Here is a 22485-nt window from a genome sequence, read left to right as displayed (position 1 = left end):
TTTACCTCAACCTGATGTTGCTCCTCCTTTTCATGATACTGCTTCTTCATGTTTTCTTCAGCTTTTCTTCCTTCTTCCAACTGATGTCTTAGTTCAAGAACTTCGTTTTCTTGTTTTTCAAGAGCTTGGAGTAGTTCTTTATTCTGCCTTTTTGATTCTTCAAGATCTTCTTTTAGCGAGAGGATCATAGCTTCAAGACTTTCATAGTAGCTAGATCTGTCTCCGAGTTTCTTGATTGTTGTGCTCCTTTCATTGACTTCATTTCTTAATGATGTCACTTCATCTTGCAACTTTTGACATTGATCTTCCTTGTCCTTGAATAACTTCGTTACCTTGTTTCCTTCCTCTAGTTGAGCTTTTAGTTTGGTAGCTTCTTCTTTGAAGGCATATTCCCTTTTGTTCAATAGATCTTGTTGATCTCTAATTTTGTCTGTAAGCCTTTTAAATTCTGCCTCTATTTGATATATTTCTTGCTCACCCATAAGAGCAAATTTAGTTGTTTCACTATCACTTTCATCATCTTCAAAAGGATGGATAAATGTATCACCAGAGTATAACAAATTCATACCTGCTAGATCTTTTGCTTGTTCATATTCATTCTGAAGTGATTCTGAATCTGATGTGCTTCTTCCACATATTCCCCAATCCATTCTCCCACTGTCATAGCTCTTCTCAGATGTCTTCTTCTTCTTAGGCATTTTCTTCTTAAGCTTCTTTCCCATTGATCTACGGATCTCCTTCAAGCGATCAAGCTTCTACCAAAGGACCTGCTCTGATACCAATTGTTGGAAATAATACTGAGAGGGGGAGGGTGAATTAGTATTATCAAATCAATAAAAAATTTTCATTTCCATATTCAGATTCATATACGCTACTTCAATTAAGGAAAACCGCGTGTATACGCAACTGTGATTAATGTAACCAGTGTATATCCAGTAAACTTATGATTCAGTTAGTTGATCCTTAATGAGTGTATCAGAACATTATTAACCATATGAACAGTAAATAGAAGCAGTAAAACAGAACAGATCATCACACACAATAAGCACACATGAACACCATGATATAAGGTGGAAACCCAATGTGGGTGAAAACCACCTGTTGCAAGTCGTCTTTATCTTCTTTTTAATAAGAAACTTTTTACAATAGTTCTGTACTGGTACAGTCTTATACTAGTACGCAGGCTTCTACTTGCAGAAGGCTACAACCTTCTCTCGTTCTCCACACTCTCCTGAAGGGAGTTACAACCCCCTTAGCTCTTGTACTAGCCAATCCATTTACTAGTACGTAGGTACCAGCCTACTGAAATTTTCCAACCTTTACTTGTTTTCTAGCTGCTACTGGAAGGGAGCTACCACCCCCTTAGCTCTTGTACTAGCTGATGTACTAGTACGTAGGTTCCAACCTACAGAAGGGTACAACTTTCTCTTTCTTCCTCTAGGTACCACATTTCATAAATTTTCAGACTGGATACACCTGAAGCATAACACCATAATCTGAGGGCCACGTTTCATCCAATTTTCATATTGGACCCATCAATACATAATCAATCATCAATCTCTGAATCACCCAATACTGAATCACTGAAACCCTGTCAACAACACAGTCACCGGAACACACAACAGAACTCTGCAACAATAATCAGATCCAACTGCAACTTCAAATATCATATCTCATAATGTATACGCTACTATGATGAACCAAACTGGTGTACATACGCGCTTTTACCAAAGCCAACCCGCGTACAGATCTGAAAATATTTACTCATAATTTTGCAGTTGTTCCAGACATCAGACATACCCAGATCATAACATTCATACAGTAAAACATGCATCAATAATTCAGATCTAGTCTATCCATAATCAAACCATATAATGATAAACATTCCAAGCCTTAAGATCTCGATCCATCATTCATCATCATCCACATGAGTGCATTCTCGGTTCAGATCAAGCAAAGCATCACAAACCCATAACCAACATACTAGATCTCACACTTCATTAGATATTCATCACTTGCACACTTTCCTTTGCCTAATGATCTTCTTCTCCTTTTATAGTCTTAGGCCTTACTTAAACCATGATCCAAAACCATAAATAATCAATACCCTGGACCAATTACTTGGGTTCAACATTTTACACGCAATACCGAGGACCAAAACCATAGGTTCAAATATGTCGGACTAAATACCATGGACCAAACATAAGCTTTTCACATGTACATGCTTTTTTGTGCATGAAAGTGTGTGCATACACATACGCGACTTTTTATCAACAATCCCACATGCATACGCGCCTTTGTATATAGTGAACCTGCGTATATACTTTTCTTTCTTCATTCTTGTAATCTGATCATCAATTCCTTGCTATTGACCTGGTGCACTATGATTTGACATCTGTGTGAGTTGCCATCAAGGACAACACTTGTCTCATAATGCCAACAATCTCCCCCTTTGGACTTGATGGCAAAGCTAACTTGTCATACTGAGAACTATCATCCTATCACATTTGATATCTCTTCTGTAGAACCATCTAGTTATATATTGTTCTTCTATGGGTGGGTTGCCATCAACTACAACACATGCATGATAATTCCAACACATAATATTTGTCAGAGATGATGTCTGCACCAGGCCAATACGAGTTTGACACATGGTAAGTATTTTTGGCCATTTTAGGTACCCAAGTGGGCCATTTTTGGGTGACACGTGGACCACTCCAGAAGTAATTCATGGCATGAGTGATCTCGGCATGATGTCATCCTGCAGACCAAACCTCGAAAGGTTTAAGCGATGCATGTTATGGCACACGTGGGATGATTGGGAATTATGCTAATAAAGCAACTGTCATAGCCAAATCTATTCAAAAACATTATTATTGGCCCATGGTTGTAGCAGGAGGACTCCATAAGATAGTTAAGCCCACAAGGTAAAGCTCAAAAATAAATTAAAGGTGAATAGAGGAGAATATGTGGGTTGACTGAGTGTTTGGTGGATGTGGTAGATGTCAGAGCCTTCTCTACTCAGGAAGCAATTTTATTGGTGAGAATTGCAGTGAGCGGACCCCAACGGGGCATCTCATCCCATAAGGAAACCCTAGCCAATTTTAAAGGTGAATAGAAGGAAAGGGTTGGGACAATACAACTAGGACACATCGGCACTAACACCAGGCAGTTGAAAACTAATGAGAAGCAAGCCAAGAGGACCCCACTAAAATTTGATCCTGCTAAATAGAGCCCAAAAGTTTTAAAAGGAGCACAGGATATTTGCATTGGGATAAAGGAACTAGGTTCCAAGTTCTAGAACAAGGTTTTATGCAACAATGACCAAGGGTGTTGAACAACTTATAATGGTAATAATTGCTTGGAGGCCTAAAATAGGCTAAGTGACTAAAAGACAATGGTAGAGGTCACAACACGAGGTCTTATGGGCCAATAATAGATAAGGGGCTAGTGCAAGGGATCAAAAGATAGATTGGCAGCATGGACATGTTTTAGTGGCAAAATTAGCAGACAAGCCAAAGTTGAGAACTTGTTAATTTTAGTAAAGTCATGTTAAACTTTTTAAGCTTCTAGAATAAAAAAAAACTAACAGAAAAATAGAGTTTGAGCTCAGGATAAAAAAACAAAGGTTGATAACTTGAACATTAGTTCAGAAGACTAGAATAATAGGAGAAATCTTGAAATGGAGATTCGTGCAAGAATGCAAGAAAATAAAAGAGGCCAAAGATAACAAAGAAATTTTTTTATAAGCAGAATCGATTAAGCAATTTTGTAAGCTTTTTTGCAAGATTTGGTGCAAGACTTTGTGGTGAAACAAGCTCTTGATGTGATGGTGGATTTCTCAGTAATCAAATATTGTTGAAGTTGTTTTCGTGAATTTATTGAAGGGAAAACTAATTTATTTTTGATTTGGCATTCATGGTTCTATTTTGAAAATGGATGAAAGAGAAATCATTGATGGCAAGCAAGTTGTAGCTTACAGATGATGGGTTGTAGCTCCTTCCAGTAGGTGCTGGTAAATATTTTTGATTGTAGCTCCATTTATTTGTAGTAGATAAATTAGGGAGTTGTAGCTTCCTACTGGTTGTAGCCAGAGAAATTTGTAACAATAAGTTATATGTAACAAACCTAGTGAAGAGTTCATGTAATAAAGGTTAATAAAGGTTAATAAAGGCAAACTAAGACCACGGTTAAGGGACACTTATTCCAAGTTGAATGTTGGGCAAAAATATCCTAGATAGTAACACTAGATGTGTGTTTTGGCTAAGGAAAATTAGAAAAGGCTAAGGCAAAGGCATTAAAAGGAAAAAAGGCAGTTTTGGCACATTTATTTATGAAAATAAAGGAAATTAGGAGAAAAGGAAGTTAAAATGTCACAGGTTTTATGTGAGGAGGAAATTGAAGGAAAATAATGGAAAATGAAGAAATTAGAGTCCTCTTGCATAAAAATGCTTCTGAGGATCAGTTCATGGCTTTTGTCAAGTTCAAGTTTGGATCTCTCTCATTATTCTCTCTCTGTCTCTCATTCTCTTGGTCACTTAGATTTTTCTTAGAGCACTCTAATTTGGAGTAAGGAAATGAAAAGTAAGAAAAGGAAAGGAAAAGCAAGAAAAGATCAAGGAAAGGAAAGCAGGATCAAGTAGATTTAGCAAGAATACTTGTAGGTAACCTTTTTCATGTGTGATTTCCTATTAGCTTTGAACATTTGTGTCTTTTCATGTTGGTGTATGGTTCTCTTGTTTTTGGTGGCATGGTTTTTTCAGGTTACAACAGTGGATTTCAACTTAGCATAACCTTTTTCTAGATGCCACGGTATGTTGGGATGTTTATTTCAGTTTTAGAAATTTGGAATTGTCAGATGGATTTTAGAATCTTGGGCAGAGGTGGTCTCAAGGTTCATTCCCATAGGCCTAGGAATCCCTTGATCAGTTTTGATGGGATACACGGTAAAGGCCAAGGGAACAGTCTCGGTTTAGGGCTCAGTTATCCGGGTTTATATTGCGGTAAAGCCTGAGAGACAAGGAGATGGAAAATTCCTCAAGCATAGTCATGGATTCTGGATGGAATTCCAAGTTATGTTCAGTTGTGATGGAGCACCGGTTTTGGTGTGATCACAGTTGGATGAAGGTGGTGTTGGGTCAAGAAAAAGGTATATTTTCTCCTTAGTAATTGCTTTATTTCATATTTATCTTTACATGATTATCTCTATTTATGAACTGAAATAAAGGGAATTATAGTTAAAGTTTGATGAAAGCACTTGGTAACAATTTAGATAAATATGGCACTAGAAACTGACTTTTTACTATCCTTCTGTGTAGAAGATGTGGATTGGTTAATTGTCATTCAGTTGAAAGAGAATAACCAAGCCATAAAAGGGAAAGACAACGTCCAATGTAGGGAAGGTAGTGAGAGACTAGGTAGACCAATACTATTTCATGACAGAATCAGATTATGTATTGTGAAATCCTCAAGGTATCCTGATCGTGAGGATTCTATTTTGTCTAGTTTTCCCTCTTACTGTTATATATAAGGTCGAAAGGCAAAAGAAGTTCGGTTCAGACTTATGTAATGTATAATCATTCCTTTTTAGAAATATCTAACTGTTATCTCATTGATGATGTAATCTGGTTACTCATATTAATGAAAGATTGTGTTTGATCTTCACTTATATTCTGAGTATTCCTTAGCGGAGGCTTCTGGCGACTTTGGGCCCGGTCAAGAGAAGTTCTACTGCTTCCTTGTGTTATAATATTTCCATTTGAATGTTTATTGATTGTTAATATTCAGTTAATATTATTTTTCTTATTGTGAGGATTGACGATTCCAATTTATATTGTTGTTCATTTCGATTTATATTTAGCCATGTGATGTATCTGAATAATTCTTTGATTTGATTGGTTACATTAGTTTCAGAATAGATTGTTGTTCCTTCTAAGTTATGATACCATAGATCTTAGAGGTAGTGTCAATCAATTTCCATAAATATGCTAACAGAAGCAATTTTTGCTTAGAAGTCATTTATCATATTTGCTTGATTGTCGTTCAATCAAGAATTATCGTTCAATTGAGATTGTTGTTCAACTGAGAATTTCCGTTTAATCGAGATTGTTGTTCAATTAGGATTTGTTGTTCAATTCTGATTTGCGATAGATTAACATTGTTGTTTAGTTGTTACAATTCTCTTTCTTAATCGAATGAGTTAGCTTTAATTCCATTTGAAGATTTCCAAGCGTGATTCTTTGTATTCGCATTCAGATTCATTTAGTTTTGGAGTAAGTAGACAAAATTGCAGAGTGTGTTAAGAGTTCTTTCAAAGTTATCTTTCCTTAGTTATTTCTTTAAGAAGTTGTGTGACTTAAGTTGAAAACATAGTTATTAGAGATTGCAATGATTTACCTTTAGCTAACCTCTGAATTCACTGCATATATTGTGCTAACACTCTTGAGATAAAAATACTTGCCTCAGGTAGACAATTAATGGAGGAATTAAGATTGCTTAAAAAAGACATCTCAGTGAGCCAACATGTTGGCGTCGTTGTTGGGCGGAGTGTTTCAAGTGATTTCCTTTCATATTGATATGAAACAATTGGGTTTTAAAGATGGAAGGTATGGACTTACGTACCTAGCAAGTAAATTGCTTGCTTACCAACCCACTTTCTAGGGAAGGCTTAGAGGTTAAATAAGAATTGGTTTTTAAGAATGACTAGGAATTAAAAGATAGAAAAAGAACAGAATCCTCCACCAAAATCCACAAAACCCAAAGGATCAGTGGACCTTGGGAGAACGACACTTATAAACGAAATCGTAAGAAAAGCAGAGTCTCAAGCGTTAGTAGGATTCTAGGCAATAACTAGAAAAAGTTTTACTGTTATCCCTCAAGTAGTAGGCTCACCATCTGCAGCTTACACTAAGATTCAAAGCCAATTTGGAGGATCATAACAGAGTCTTCAAGCTACAATAAGTTTACATTTTGATCCTCTACAAGAGGGAAAATCTTGTAACTTAAGAGAAGGAAAAAGAGAAACTAGTGGGACTGCTAAGGCAGAACCACAACTTTCTGAACAAGGATATCTTCAGATCCCAGATCTAGGTAGTGCTGCAAAGCCAGCTTGGGTTTCTAACCCTCCACTTACTCAAGAATCACCCCTTGAAGTCCCCGAAGATTATTACTATATCTTTGACCAAATGGTAGATCAGCCACCTCAAGGTCAAACCTTGACATTAGAGTACCCCATAATCGGCCAAGTGACCAATGCCCCCATGAAGGTTATTCCTCTATAAAGCATCCCAACTTTTCATGGGATGATCACAAATAATCCTGATGCTTTCATGTTTGAGTTTGATGTTCTCTGTAGAGGGTATGACTACACCACTCACGCCCAAAAGCTAAAATTGTTCCCTTCCACTTTGAAAGGAGCAACCTTAAGATGGTTTATGGGTCTAGGTGGGCGAACTATTAATTCTTGGGATAAGATGAAAACCTCCTTCCTCAAAAGATACCAGGACTTTTCTAAGACTAGGGAACTAAAAGATGAAATTTTTAAGATGACTACAATAGATAATGAAACACTACAAGAATATGTATAAATATTTAATTATAATTTGTAGAGGTCTCTACACATTGCGTTACCAAAAGAAGTCCTAAGAGCTATCTTAATTAAAGGAATGAAAGAGGAATAGGTAGAAAATCTAAACTTAATGGGAAAAGGAGATGTTTCTCAGGAAAATTATGATGAAATTATTTGCTTGTGTATCATGTGTTCGTGAGGAAGCACACGTATAGGAGAAGGAAGCTGAGATCCCATGAGCAGGGGATGAAAACCACACAGTGGAGGTGTAACATGGATGGAAATCGTTAACCTCCTAGAATATTTTAAGATGGACATCCTAGGCACTCTCACAATGCAGCTGGACATCTTATAGGCTAAAGAAAGCCAAGCCTTAGCAAAACAGAGCTTGGCCATCTTCTATCCATGTTGTTGAAAGAAGCACAACCAATGGGAATACCCATTAGACATGGTACAGACATGCACTATCTGTACTAAAGAGCACACCACTGAACAATGTCCATCATTACCGGGGCTAAAAGCTGTATTCAAGGAAGAAGAAGAAGAAATAGAGCTGGTATATCAAATGAACCAGCGTCGATAGTGGCAGGCTAAACCTACAGGTATGACACAAGACACATCCCAGTTCTTTCCTTCTTCATAGTTTAATTAGCAACAGAACGTTGGGATAGTATGGTAGGGCCAATCACCCTACCCAAGTTGGCAAAGCCCGCCATTCTTTATGACATCCTAACCAACGCAATCATTTTCGGGAAATGGTTGGACAAATCTCCTTTTACTCCTGTTTGGCAGGGAAATCCCTATCAATCCTAGTGGCCTGCCTCTACCTCTCAAAATTCGAATTGGTCTACAAATTGGTAGCGACCTCTGGGGATATCTAACGCACCTATGGGGGCAAGTCCTCAACCTCAACTTGCACTATCAACACCATATACATTACAGAAAAATCCCCAACCTCTTCTATGACCTCAATTGCAAGCTCAACCAAATCCAAATCCTAATAATAGACCAGTTCAATTGGTGCAGATTATTGAAAGCTTAGATTATGAGGTTGAGAAGAAAGAATGTAATGAACTTAGATTGAGGTCAGGCCATATCATCACCCCCAAGGAAAATAGGGATCAGCCTTCAATCAGAATTGAAACCCCACTTGTACATATACCACCACCTATAATTAATACCGAACTAAAACAAGGAGAAGAGAGATCAACATGAAGATCCTGAAAAACTTACGGTCACTTCTCCTCCGTTCCCTGAAAGGTTAATGATACCCAAATGTATTATTTATCCAGATTTCAATCTTGTAGGGGAACTAAAAAGTCTTTGTATTAAAATCCCTCTCATCCAGGCCATTCAAGGCATGCCCATCTATGCCAAAACAATTAAAGAGTTATGTGTAAAGAAGCCTGCGAGGAAAGCAAAACCTCACCCACCATTGACGTTGTAGGGACCTTATGTGATTTACTCTTGGGAGGGGAAACTCCAATAAAGTATGAAGATCCTAGAAATACCATAGTGACAGTTCAGATATATGGCCGCTCTTTTCCCAATATTTTAGTTGATATGGGTGTAACCATTAATATTTTAACAACATAAACATGTAAAGCACTTGGAAATACAGCCCTAGAACTAACCACCACTCTATTAGAACTTGCTAATCATTCAGTGGTAAGGCTAGAAGGAACCTTATAGGATATCACAATTTCTGTTGACTTGTGGGAATATCCAGTAGATTTTCTTGTCATAAACCCAAAGAGTAGATTAGACAGGCACCCTATGATTCTGGGCCGACCTTGACTTGCGACAGTTGATGCTTATATTGGTTGTTGAGAAGGTAACATGACTATTGCAAAGGGGGATGTTGTAAATAATCTTGTGTTATATCCTCCTACCAAGCCAAGCCTGACCATTGTAAAAATATGTAAAAAACCACCAACCTACCTAGAGAAAAGCATGTGTTCCCCACTCACAGTAGCAGAGGCACTAAAATTTAAAGATCAAACTAAAGACAACATTATTAATAACTTTATGAATCAGCCTGCTAATGTGAGCAATGTAAAGTGTTAAATGTTGAAAGAAATCTTGGATAATGAAGCCATGGAGTATCCTCTAAAGGATACTGACGATCAACATATTCAGAGGACTGGTGTTCATAACAACAAACTAGTAGAGATCGAACTTGAAAAAATTCTAAATATTAACGATGGTCTGCATAGCGATCAGCAACAAAAGCTCATACAGGTCCTACAAAAACATAAAGGGGCTTTTGCATGGGATTATCTTCACATGAAAGGAATAGACCCATAGCTATGTACACACCACATCTATACTGAGAAGGATGCATGGCCCATTTGACAGCCTCAACGGAGATTGAATCTGCATCTCAAGGACGTTGTGAAAGAAGAGTTACAAAAGCTGTTGGATGTAAAATTTATTTGTCCTATCTCAGATAGTAAATGGGTCTCTCCATTGGTGGTCATCCCTAAGAAAAATGGGAAGTGGCGTATCTGTGTAGACTATAGGGAGCTAAACAAGGCGACACAAAAATATCATTTCCCCCTCCCATTCATCAATTAGGTTCTAGATACTTTGGTTGGGAAGCAATTTTTTTCCTTTTTAGATGGCTTTAGCGGCTATAATCAGATTCAGATCGTCCCTAAAGACCAGGAAAAAACAACCTTCACTTGTCCCTGGGGTACATTTGCATACAAAGTATTACCATTTGGCTTGTGTAATGCCCCAGCTACATTCCAGAGAGATATACTCAGCATCTTTGTTGATTTAATAAATGAAGGACTTGAGGTGTATATGGATGATTTTACTCCATATGGGGATGACTTTGACCAAGCATTGCAAACATTAGAAAAAGTCTTAGAATGATGCATTGCTACCAGGTTATGTTTAAGCAATGTCAAGTGCCACATAATGATGACCAAGGGTGTAATCTTGTGACACTACATCTCTGAAGCAGGAATATAGGTAGACCCAACAAAAATTCAGGTAATTCTTTTATAGCCTACCCCCTACACTCAGAGAGAGGTACATAGCTTCCTAGGATATGTAGGCTATTATCGTAGGTTTATTAAAAAAAATTCACAAATTTTTGCACCTCTATATGCTTTGACTAGAAATGTTGATTTCAGTTGGTCTCACAAATGTGACAAAACTTTTATAGGTTTAAAGAAACTAATCTCAACAACACCAGTATACCATGGACCAAAATGGGAGTTGCCTTTTCACATATCCACATATGCATCAGATGTAGCTATAGGCATTGTGCTTGGCCAAGGGGAGGACAAGAAAACTTATTCTATATATTATATTAGCAAAAATCTCACTTCTGTAGAACTTAATTATATAGTGACAGAAAAAGAATTTTTAGTTGTTATTTTTGCAATAAACAAATTTAGACACTATATAACTGGATACCCACTCCTTTTGTACACTGATCACTCTACCATTCAGTATTTAGCTAATAAACCTATCACAAATGGTTGAGTAACACGATGACTATTACTTTTGCAGGAGTTTGATATTACTATTAAGGATCGTCCGGGGAAGGAAAACCCGGTCGCTAACTTTCTATCACGAATTCCAAAGGTGAATGATCCACTGATGGTAGACGACCAATTTTAGGATGAACATCTATTTGTTGTGGCAGTCAAAACACCATAGTACATAGATGTGGAAAATTATTTGGCAATTGGGAAGCTACCCAGGCATTTGACAACAAGAGAACGAAAGCTGATTGTTCAGCGCAACGCCTGATTCTCTTGGATAGGCGGATATATTTCTCATATAGGAGTCAAAAAGTGTATACGCAGATGCATCCGTGAGGATGAAATTCATGATATACTGAAAGCTTGTCATGACGAGCCTTATGGTGGACATTTTGCAGATCGAAGGACAGTGCATAAGGTATTACAGATGGGCTATTATTGGCCCACTATTTTTAAGGATGCTAAGAAATATGCCTCGGATTGCAATAGCTATCAAAGGATGGGAAGGCCTGGAAAATCTGATGAAATGCCTCTGTAACCTCAATTAGTCATAAAACCCTTCGAAAGGTGGGCTTTAGACTTCATTGGCCCATTCTAGCCGCCATCCAATCAGAAGGCCTATATACTGGTTGCCACAGATTATGTGACAAAATGGGTGTAAACAGAAGATTTAACAAGAGCCACAGAGGAAGTTGTGATTAACTTCCTTTCTGGGTTGTTCGTGCGATATGGGTTACTATACGAAGTGATCACAGATGGGGGAGGGCAATTCATAGGACATAAGATTACTGCCACTCTTAGGAATCAACATATTACGCATAGGATCACTTCCCCATATCACTCGCAGGAAAACAGCCAGGTCGAAAGCACCAATAAGGTCATTGAAGCAATTATGACCAAGACAGCCTCAACATACCGACAAGACTGGGCTGCTAGATTGCCAGAGGCCTTGTGGGCCTATCACACGACTTAGAGGAATACTACTGAATACTCTACATACCAGATCGTGTTTGGCAAATAACCTATTTTTCCAATCGAATTCGAAATAAAGACTCTAAGGACGGCCCATGAAGTGGGGTTGGATCTAATAGAAGCCCAAACCAAGTGACTCCAACAGATTAATGAACTAGATGAGGCTCGACTACTTACTTTGCAACGCACTGCAATTTTTCAACAAAAAAGGGAAAAATGGCATGCTAGCCTTATCAATAAGAAAATGTTTCAAAAAGGGGATTGGGCATTACTTTACCATTCCATATTCCAATATTTCTCAGGCAAGTTGCAAACAAGATGGCTTGACCCTTATGAGATTCAAGAAGTGCATAACAATGGTACTCTTACCTTGGTTACCATTGATGGATCTGGCCATTCTTTTAAGGTGAATGGACACCGAGTACACATATATCATAAACCTCTCACCAAGGAGTCTTTCTGTGAGAAGGCACGTGAGGACCCCTCCATGCAAATTTTAGCTGCGAGAAGTGATGACCCAACAAATTTTCTTTCAAAAAATTGAAATATTGATGGAAGTTGTAAATAATGTATATACTCTTTTCCATTGATTGCAATTAAGAGTAGACATTACCATGTAAATATGAGAATTTTTATTGATTGATAAGTGTTGTTCAAATGATTGAACGATTTTCATTCAATTGATTGAACAACACATTTTTTGTTTCTTTGATTTTGTTGTTCAAATGATTGAATGATTGTCGTTCAATCGACTGAACAACACATTTTTTGTTTCTTTGAATTTTCTGTTCAAACAATTGAATGATTGCCATTCAATCGATTGAACAACACATTTTTTGTTTCTTTGAATTTGCTGTTCAATTGATTTAACATCACATTTTTTGTTTCTTTGATTTTTCTGTTCAAACGATTGAACGATTGCCGTTCAATTGATTGAACAACACATTTTTGTTTCTTTGATTTTTGTGTTCAAATGATTGAACGATTGCCATTCAATCTATTGAACAACACATTTTTTGTTTCTTTGAATTAGTCGATCAATATATTTAACATCACATTTTTTGTTTCTTGAATTTATGTTCAAACAATTGAACGATTGTCGTTCATTCGATTGAACAACACATTTTTTGCTTCTTTGATTTTTCTGTTCAAACGATTCAATGATTGTCGTTCAATTGATTGAAAAACACATTTTTTTGTTACTTTGAATTTATCGTTCAAACGATTGAAGGATTTTCATTCAATCAATTGAACAACACATTTTTTGTTTCTTTGAATTTACCATTCAAACGATTGAATGATTTCTGTTCAATCGATTGAACAATTTTTTTTCTTTTTTTCTTTGATTTTTCTGTTCAAACAATTGAACGATTTCCATTCAATCGTTTGAACATCACATTTTTTTGTTTCTTTGAGTTTTCCATTCAAATGATTGAACAATTGTCATTCAATCGATTGAACAATACATTTTTTTGTTTCTTTGATTTTTCCGTTCAAATGATTGAACAATTGTCGTTCAATCGATTGAACAACACATTTTTTTGTTTCTTTGATTTTTCCATTCAAATGATTGAATGATTGTCGTTCAATCAATACAAAAACACATTTTTTGTCTCTTTGATTTTTCCATTCAAAAAATTGAATGATTATCATTCAATCGATTGAACAACACATTTGTGTTTCTTTGGTTTTGTCGTTCAATCGAACGAACAACACTTTTTACGATTTTTTTTGCTGTTCAATCGATTGAACAACACTTCTATTTGCAATTTTTGCTATTCAATCCATTGAACAACCCTTTTTTTGTATTTTTAATAAAATAAATTGTGCATTTTTCTTAATGATCATGATGTCATATTTTCTTTCTTTCTCCTTTGTATTGTGAATAAAAACCATTTGAATGGATTTGTGCTTGATGTATGAAAAAAAAACATAGTAATAACAATATCATTATGACTCATGCAACTGTTTGATGGTTATCTTTGTTCCAAAGCTGATATGATGTATCTTTATAATGACTGACTAAAAATATCTTCTCTGGACACATCATAAAATGACTCATTTTTTTCAAACCATGCTAGCTTATCTTTTTACACTGTCAATTGGATATATCTCATTAATATGATGATATGGGGATAAGAGTATAAACTTTAATTGGCATCTTTTTACTTCTTACACCATCCCTAACTCTTAAGGACCAAATGGGCCTCCCTCTCTTTAATAAATAAAAATTCCACTTAAAAAAATGGACATAATGAAATGAGAAAAAGAATCAAACATTGTCTTAAAAGGGATAGGGGGTCTCATGATGAGCCAGCCTACCATGATCATCAGGATCTAACAAATGACATTCCAATTTGGCTACCAAACCAAGGTAATGACCTTCTTGATACTTAAAATTGTTAGAAGGGCAGGGTGTCTCATCATGAGCCAGCCTGATCACTTTGTTATATCTTGGTGAATGGAACTATGGTTATGTGGTCACCTTGCCAGCATAGTGGTATTTTAATGACAAGAAAAAGAAGAGCCATCTACATTCTAAAAGGAGGACTCTGGCTCATTTGTGGGATTGAAAGGCAACCCCGTCGAAGCTATGAATGCCTTCTGGCAACAACGGATCTGCTTATGGTATTGAGGTATCATCTTACACTGCCAAATGTTCTCTAAGCTCTTATCACCTATATATTTGTCTCTAAAGGGAATTTTCGATTTGAACAACATTCTTACAAGCCAATCTGCAGAGTAAACTTATATCATATATTCATTATATTCTAAATTATCCAATCATTTTACATCCATCATTAATATATACCACAAATTATGTCTTTTTCATTAATACCATTTCTGGCTAAAATCTTTTGACATAATGTATTAAAATCTCTATTTGAATTTCTTTTTGGCCATGTCCCATTGAATGACGTGTCTTGCTTTAATTTCTTTATTGATTAACATGTTTTTCGAATTGGTTGCTGGCATTTATGTCTTGTTAATGATTTCGATTGCTTTTCACATGCTGGAAGGATGTGGATGCCCTTTTCTATTCAGAAGGGGGATGGCCTGCGTACACACAGCATGTGTGACAGTTAAGAGCAATTGTGTAATAATCATTTGAATTAACTTTCGGGGAAGGACTGAATGATGATTATGAATGAGTAATAATTAGCAAGTATTTCTGATTGGGGGAAGGATGGCAGCCATTATGGCTAGCATGCAGACTCATGATCCTGTGTTAAGTATGGTTGATGAGACCGATGCCTTAACTATATATGATATTAAATCCCAAAATATCGTCATTTCCCTATTAATTGTTGTAACATTTTTTGTTGATGTTCTGAATTGTAGAAGTGTAAAGAAATTACATACAAGTGAACCAATTACAGGTACAACATCCATGGGAGGAAGAGCTATTAGGAATGAACCGCCACTACTTATGGCATCAGATTAAGCTCGTGCAATTCTCGAGTGTGCAGGATGGCTGCAATATCTGAATTAGTTGCAGGATTTTCATGAGGGCTGACGTTGGAATTTTTGCAGAATTTACAGAATGGTAGCATCACAATCAGAGGCAGAAGTATAATCATTTCTAAAGTAGTCATAGATGAACGCACTGGACTTCCGACTGAAGGAACCAAATGGGCAAAAAAACATGTCCTTCTGCACATTGCAATTGAAGTATTCCAGGATCTAGGAGAGAAACTGGTGCATGCAAGAAAAGGGTTCCATCCTTTGACGTTAAGGCAGTTGTGGCAATAACTGGTCATCATCGTGTAAAGATACATTACTTGCAATGGTCGACACAATGTGGTAAAGCCCCGTCAACTGAAACTTTTAGCCATTTTAAAAGAGAAAATTTCAGTCAATTTGTTCTTTTACTGGAATTCTCTATTACATGATGTTGTTCTGTTGAGTTAGGACAGCCAAGGACCCACACAAAGTAATCAACCATCACCGATTGATTAAATTAATCATTATGAATGGACTGGCCCAACAGAGGTTAACTTGGGATAATGTTATAAATCCTACCTTGGCTCGACCCCCTAAAAACACATTAATGAAGCAACAAGGGCTAAGAACCATAGATCCAAAAGGAAACACTAAAAGTAAATAATTCCTCTGTGCCCCTAAATCCAGCAAAGCGTAGGTGCTTTGTGCGAGTGAAATCCCAACGAATCATCCCAATTCAAGTAGATGAGGCTCGACCATCCCGCATGTTAGTGTCGGTATCTTCATCCCTCCATCAGAGATCAAATTCTCTTGTTGCATTGCATAGTAGGTGTCTCGCTCAGTCAACTACATTCCATTAGGAGCATGGATCATTTGACGGTAGTGGCTTCTCCTATAGTTTCCCTCATGTCATTTACCTGTTGGCTCATGTTTACTCATTAATATCATGTACTGTCACTTTTTGTCTTAAAAATTGCAAAAGTCTTTTCTAGGGTTTCATTGTCATTTAGGTCTAGGGTTTCATTAGGATTTCATCAAAAAGGGTTTCAAAATGTCCAATAACAACCAGTAGGCACATGAGGAGGTTCCAGTACCAATAAATTCATAATCACTTGCTTAGAAATGTATTTTTCCTCAAAACTCTGTTTTGAGGAAAAACAGAGTATTCTAGGTTTTTGTTGTATAAATTCATGTAATTTCAGTTCTCTTGTATGTAAATCACTTCAGTGGCAACCTTGGTCACCTTTCCAAGCTTCAGCTACTCCATCCGCTACAAGGAAAACAAAAAGTTAAAGCATTCAGTTCATCACAGGCAAAAATAAAGCAAATGCCCAAAAATAGAGTTTGAAAAGTAAGTCATGTTGCAAACATTGTAAAAGTGGGTTTTATGAAGGAAAAATCAAAAGCTCTTGTATATAAATCATCTTTACAATTCAAAATCTCATTGGCACTCAAAGAAGAAAGATTGAGCAAAGTGAAGGTCATGTTGGAGAAAGGAAGCAAAATCGCAGCAAAGAGTTCCAGTTTTGGAGGCGCGGCGCATTGGGCAACTGGCGCGGTGCACATATCAGGCGCAACGCATAGAGCCGCGATCTCCAGTTCAAATTTACACAGGCGCGGCGCATACACAGGGTGCGGCGCGTTGGGTTTGAGGCGCGGCGCATAGAGCTGCCAAGCCCGATTTGCTTAAAAATTCCCTCAAATTGCCAAAATCACTCAAGTCTTCTAGTTTGCAAGTAAGTTAAGCCCTCTTCCTTGCTAGTGAAGGAGTTTTTCATACAATTTATGGTGGTTATGTAAAAGAAAAATCAAACCCTACTTCCTTGCCATTTCTCAAGAAACTATTGCCTAGGGTTTGTATTGGTTATTTTGGCTGCCAAGTTCATTCTACCACTCCCTCACTTTTCACTCCTCCATTTATTTTCTCACCTTATTCACCCATTCCCCAACTTCCATATTCAGTCATCCCTATCCCCAATTCCCATTTTTCCCAAATCCTAACTATAAATCCCCAAACCCTAATTGTTGTCCCAAGAGCTTCATATCACCATTCAGCTGAGTGTACCATCATTCAGAGGGTTTTCATCATCATGTCAGGTTCCAATGGGTCATTTTACACCTTGTTCATGCTTCAGTTGTGCGTAGCTAAGGTTCATTCCCCTCTCCTAGGGTTTTGAAGGTAATTTCTCTTGGATGGCCAAATCATCAGAAAAACTTGTATCCTGATGTTCATACACCTTCCCCTATCCTTAATGTACCTTATTAAACACTTCCCATCACTAAGATCCCCCAAATTCCTCATTTTTCCACAAACCCTAGTTTCTTGCTACAACTTGACAATTTTCTAGGTTGGGCCTGTGTTTAGCCATTTTGGACCCCTTCCCCTCACTCAATCTTTGAAATTCCACTTTCCCCTACTTACTAACATCCCTCCCTACTTCCCATAATTTTCTCAAGAATTTAGAAGCCCCTTATCTCCTTCATTTCCCTTCATTTCGACAAATCCCCTGTTCCACACATCAGGGTAGGTTTTACTCAAATGATGTTTTTGAGCAAGGAAAGATGAAATTGGAAAAAATGAGATATTTTTTTGTTTAAAATAGGCCAAGGAAGAAACCCCCCGTTCAATTTTTACACAGGTTACATGGTTTTAGAGAAATATGAAAAATACAGTTGCCTCAGGAGAATTGATGCACCTCTAAAGTGACCTTGGGAAAAGCAATTTTTATCCTAGCTTGGTTGGCCAAATGACTTGTATGATGACTAAAATGATAATTAGACACAAATATATTTCCAATGAGCTATCATTAGCTCAATTTGGGGTTGAGGAAGACCTTCAAACGTTGACTGCAACAGCACTCTGCCTTTAGGCAGCCTCATTTTGCACATTTTGACCAGTCTTGGGAGATTTCACTTTTGATAGGGAAAATGAACTCCAAATTGAACAATTCAAGTTGTGTTGGAAATTAGACTCAATAATATTTCCAACGAGCTATTTCACACCTAATTGTGACATCGGGAAGGCCCTCAAAACGGGTCTGCAAAAAGGCGCTACGCATAGAAATTTTTAACACAGGGTTTTCTGCTCTATGCACCACGCCACGTGGCGCTCGCTTTTGCTAGGAGCCTCTAAATCACAAAAAATCAAAATTTTTGGATTTTTCATGGAAAAATATGCTTTCCTACCAATTTCCAAGAAATTTGGACAGGTTTTGAGCCCTCAAAACGGTCAAAAACACTCAAAAATGACCTCACTGCCCCTATTTTGACACACATGAAGCAGTGTTGGGAGAACTACATTTGGGAGGGGACAATGGTGGCCAAATTGGAAAATTCTACTTGGGTTGCAAAGTAGACAGGTAGACCTTTCCAACAAGCACACTTGTAGTGAACTTGGACACTGGGAAGGCCTCCAAAAGTGGGTCCAAACAGGCGCTACGCATAGAGAATCAAGCGCGGCGCATAGAGGAAAATTTGCCAGTTTGACCAAGTTTTGCTCTGTTTTTCACCCAGCTTTGGCTATTTTGACTTTTTCACTTTCCTAATGGAAACTTTGTGATGTAATTTGATGTAAATTTATGGATCATGATGTAAATATTTTAAATTTTCACTTGTAGAGGTATATTCAGCAGTTTAAAGGTTGTTTGAAACTGAATGAATCAATTCCCTTGTTTCTAGAGGCATGCTATTCTGTTGCCTAATTTCTAGTTCTTGGTTTAGAATTAGTTGAAACAGCTTCTAAACATGTGTGCTTGACCCCCAGAGGCAAGGATGAGCTATTTTTTTCTATATTATGTTTTTTTTAAGTCATTAGCATGGTTGGACTTTTGAGAAAGCCTTGAGCTTCATTGTACACTCATATCAGCATTTTGGCTAAGGAATTGAGACCAGGGTTTGCAGCACTCTTTGGGATCCATGTGGAAATTTGTCTTGGTATAGTGCTTTCCTTTGTAATTGTGAATTTATTTATGTGATTGTATTCCATTATCTCTCTTATTTCTTCTCAGCTAAATCAAACAAGAATGTAAGTAGAATCCATTGAAATTGCAGTGCTCTACTTGAGGTTTGCTTCAGTCTTTGATGTTTTCAGCTGTTTGGAGAGGATCCATGAGTTTTCTTGCCCTCTTCAGCTCCTCACCTGTCTAATCCTTCCATCTCATTCAATTTGAAGTGCTAAAAACATTTGCCTACCTTGCCCCATTGAGATCTCTGCAAGGCTGAGACTCAATCCCCGCACCCAAAATCTACCTTTCCATCTGAGCCAACAAAAACATCATTTCATTCAATCAAACTCTTTCACACATATACCTAGCCCAAGATCAGTATTTCTATCAGTCATCTCAAGCCCTCATCGATCATAATTTGCTGAGATTGACCCGGAGAGAGCCCTCTCTCGACCTGGTAGGGCTAGCTACCAGGTTCAACATGGTTTGATGTTGGCCCTGGATCCTACCTTCCTCATCCTGAGGTAGATCTAGGCACTAACACCGCACACCACCTGCAATTCTACAAATTTCTCCTTTACAAGACTATGAGGAAGAATTGGCTAGGGTATTGGAAAACAAGGGGATATTTGGAGAAGGTAGAGAAAAATCTGGGAATGCTAAGGAACAGAATTGCGCTCCCAACCAGTCTACCCATGTTGACAACCTTGGTCATGAGAAAAATCTACCATGCACTGATTTCATGGAAGAATAGAGGGAACCAATTCATTTTGTGGAAAAACCTCTTGAAGTAGAGACACACTAATGGAGGAAATCGGGGAAGAGACACCGGTCTAGTGGACCCCCCAGCTGAAGAAAATCATGTAAATGGAAACCCAGTAGATGAAAATCAACCAGGTAACACTATTTTTCCTAAGTCTCCTGAGGACTAGGCCTACCCAGAAGAAAATCCAGAGAATGAAAATTGTTCAGGAGACACCGTTGTACTGGGATCTCCTGAAAGAGAAATCCATGATAAGGCAGAATTAGAAGATGTAGATCCCTCAGGAGATATAGTTCCAGATAGAACCCTCCATGATGCCGACACATTACCACCTATACAAGAACCATATGATAATGCAGTTAACCCATCACCGGTCAAAAGTCACAAGATAAAGAATTCCTACAGGGACAGACTCAAAAAAGCACTTAAGAAGTATAGGAAACATAAGCTAATAATTGGGTAGCTAAGGCAGTGGTTATAGGAAGCCATTAGAGCCAAGAATTGGAAAGTATAAAAAGAGACCACAAGCACACAGATAGAACATTGTTCAGGAAAGAACACTGAGACCCAAACTGAGGATCTTTGGCTTTTCAAAAGAAAACTCAAACAGAGCCATGCCTCATAGAAGATGCTGAAATGCAAATCGAGAACCCCTCTATTTTCTCACGAGACACAAACACACCATCCTACCATGGATATTGTTGTTCAAACAGATGCTGAAGAGAAAATTCCAATTGGTCATTGCATGATTCAAGAGGCAGCTGAAGCTATTGTTCAAAGCAATCCCATGGAGACCCAAGAAGCAGAAACGCCAACCAAAGAAACCCCTGCTTATACTCCCTTAACTAGGGAAGCACTTATTACCAAACTACAGAATGAAGTACTAAAGGTGCAGTAGGAATTAGATGAGTACAAGGAGGAGGTAGTGCCCCTAAAGATACATCAAGAATTAAAGAAACAGTTTGCGACACTAACCATAACTGAGGATGAAACCTTTGCTCAGTTCAAGGCTGAACAAAAAAAGGTTGAGAAAGCATGGGAGAAATTACAAAAGGCTCAAGAGCAGTTGGAAATTGTCTGCTCTCTCTATTCAGACACCTTGTCATGTAGAGCCCCTACTATGAATTATGCCCTCTACCTCCTAGAAAGGTTCCTACTGCTAAAAATCAAAGCTGCTAAGGCTGGTAAGCCGGTGGAAATCAAAACCACCCTGGATTTTGTCAAATTCTTTAGAGAACAGAACAAACAGGTACAACACCTCCTTTGTGAGTTGTATATGCACAATTTCTTTCTGGAAGATGACAGGGACAGTAACAATGGCCCCTTTATAAGGGATGTGCAACTCCAAGTTTTTCTCTCTTTCACCACTAATCAGCTCAAGTGGGTCAAGGCCCATAATAACTTTAGTAGGTGTGAAGAAGGAATTTACTTATGGGTGAGAGGAGAACGAACCAAACCCCTACAGCTCTTGATTAAACACAAGAAATTCATGAAACAAGTCGGTGTTATAGGCCAACAAGGGCCATTCCATAGAGATGTTATACAAGATGGAAAGGAGTATTTCCAAGAGATTAAGGAGGAAGCCTTGTTTGTAGATAGACAAAGGTGGGAAGCCTCCAGCATTACTATTAGAAATTGAGAACCATTTGGATATCAGAATTTTAAAGTTGTCACCTCTCATTTCTATAAATACAGTAATATGATTTTGACTATCGGACTTGAATGGATAGGATGTGGGTAGAGGACTCATATGGTATCCTCTAGATAAGTATTGCTATGATTACACCTTGAAGGATCGAAATGTTACCTAGGCTTTTATTATATTGAAGAAGAAAAATGGCTTCAAATATTATAAGGAATAGGTATATTCTACCTACTCCCTAACTCAGCTACACATCAACTATTTAATTGCATGAGAACATGCAAGAAGGTATGCTGGGGAGTATGTTGGGTCAAGAAAAAGGTATATTTTCTCCTCGGTAATTGCTTTGTTTTGTATTTATTTTTATCCGATTATCTTTGTTCATGAACTGAAATAAAGGAAATTACAATTAAAGTTGGATGAAAGCACTTGGTAACAATTTAGATAAATATGGCACTGGAAACTGAATTTTTACTATCCTTGTGTGTAGAAGATGTGGATTGGTCAATTGTCATTCAATTGACAGAGCAGCACCAAGTCATAAAAGAGAAAGATAGCATCCGATGCAGGCAAGGCAACGAGATACCAGGTAGACCAATACTATTTCATGATAGAATCAGATTATGTATTGTGAAATCCTTAGGATCTCCTGA

The sequence above is a fragment of the Pinus tabuliformis genome, chromosome 8 (assembly GCF_031772625.1).
Source record: "Pinus tabuliformis cultivar Carrire ecotype Pingquan chromosome 8, CPIR1, whole genome shotgun sequence".
Classification (NCBI taxonomy): Eukaryota; Viridiplantae; Streptophyta; class Pinopsida; order Pinales; family Pinaceae; genus Pinus; species Pinus tabuliformis.
Note: the sequence above shows the minus strand (reverse complement) of the source record.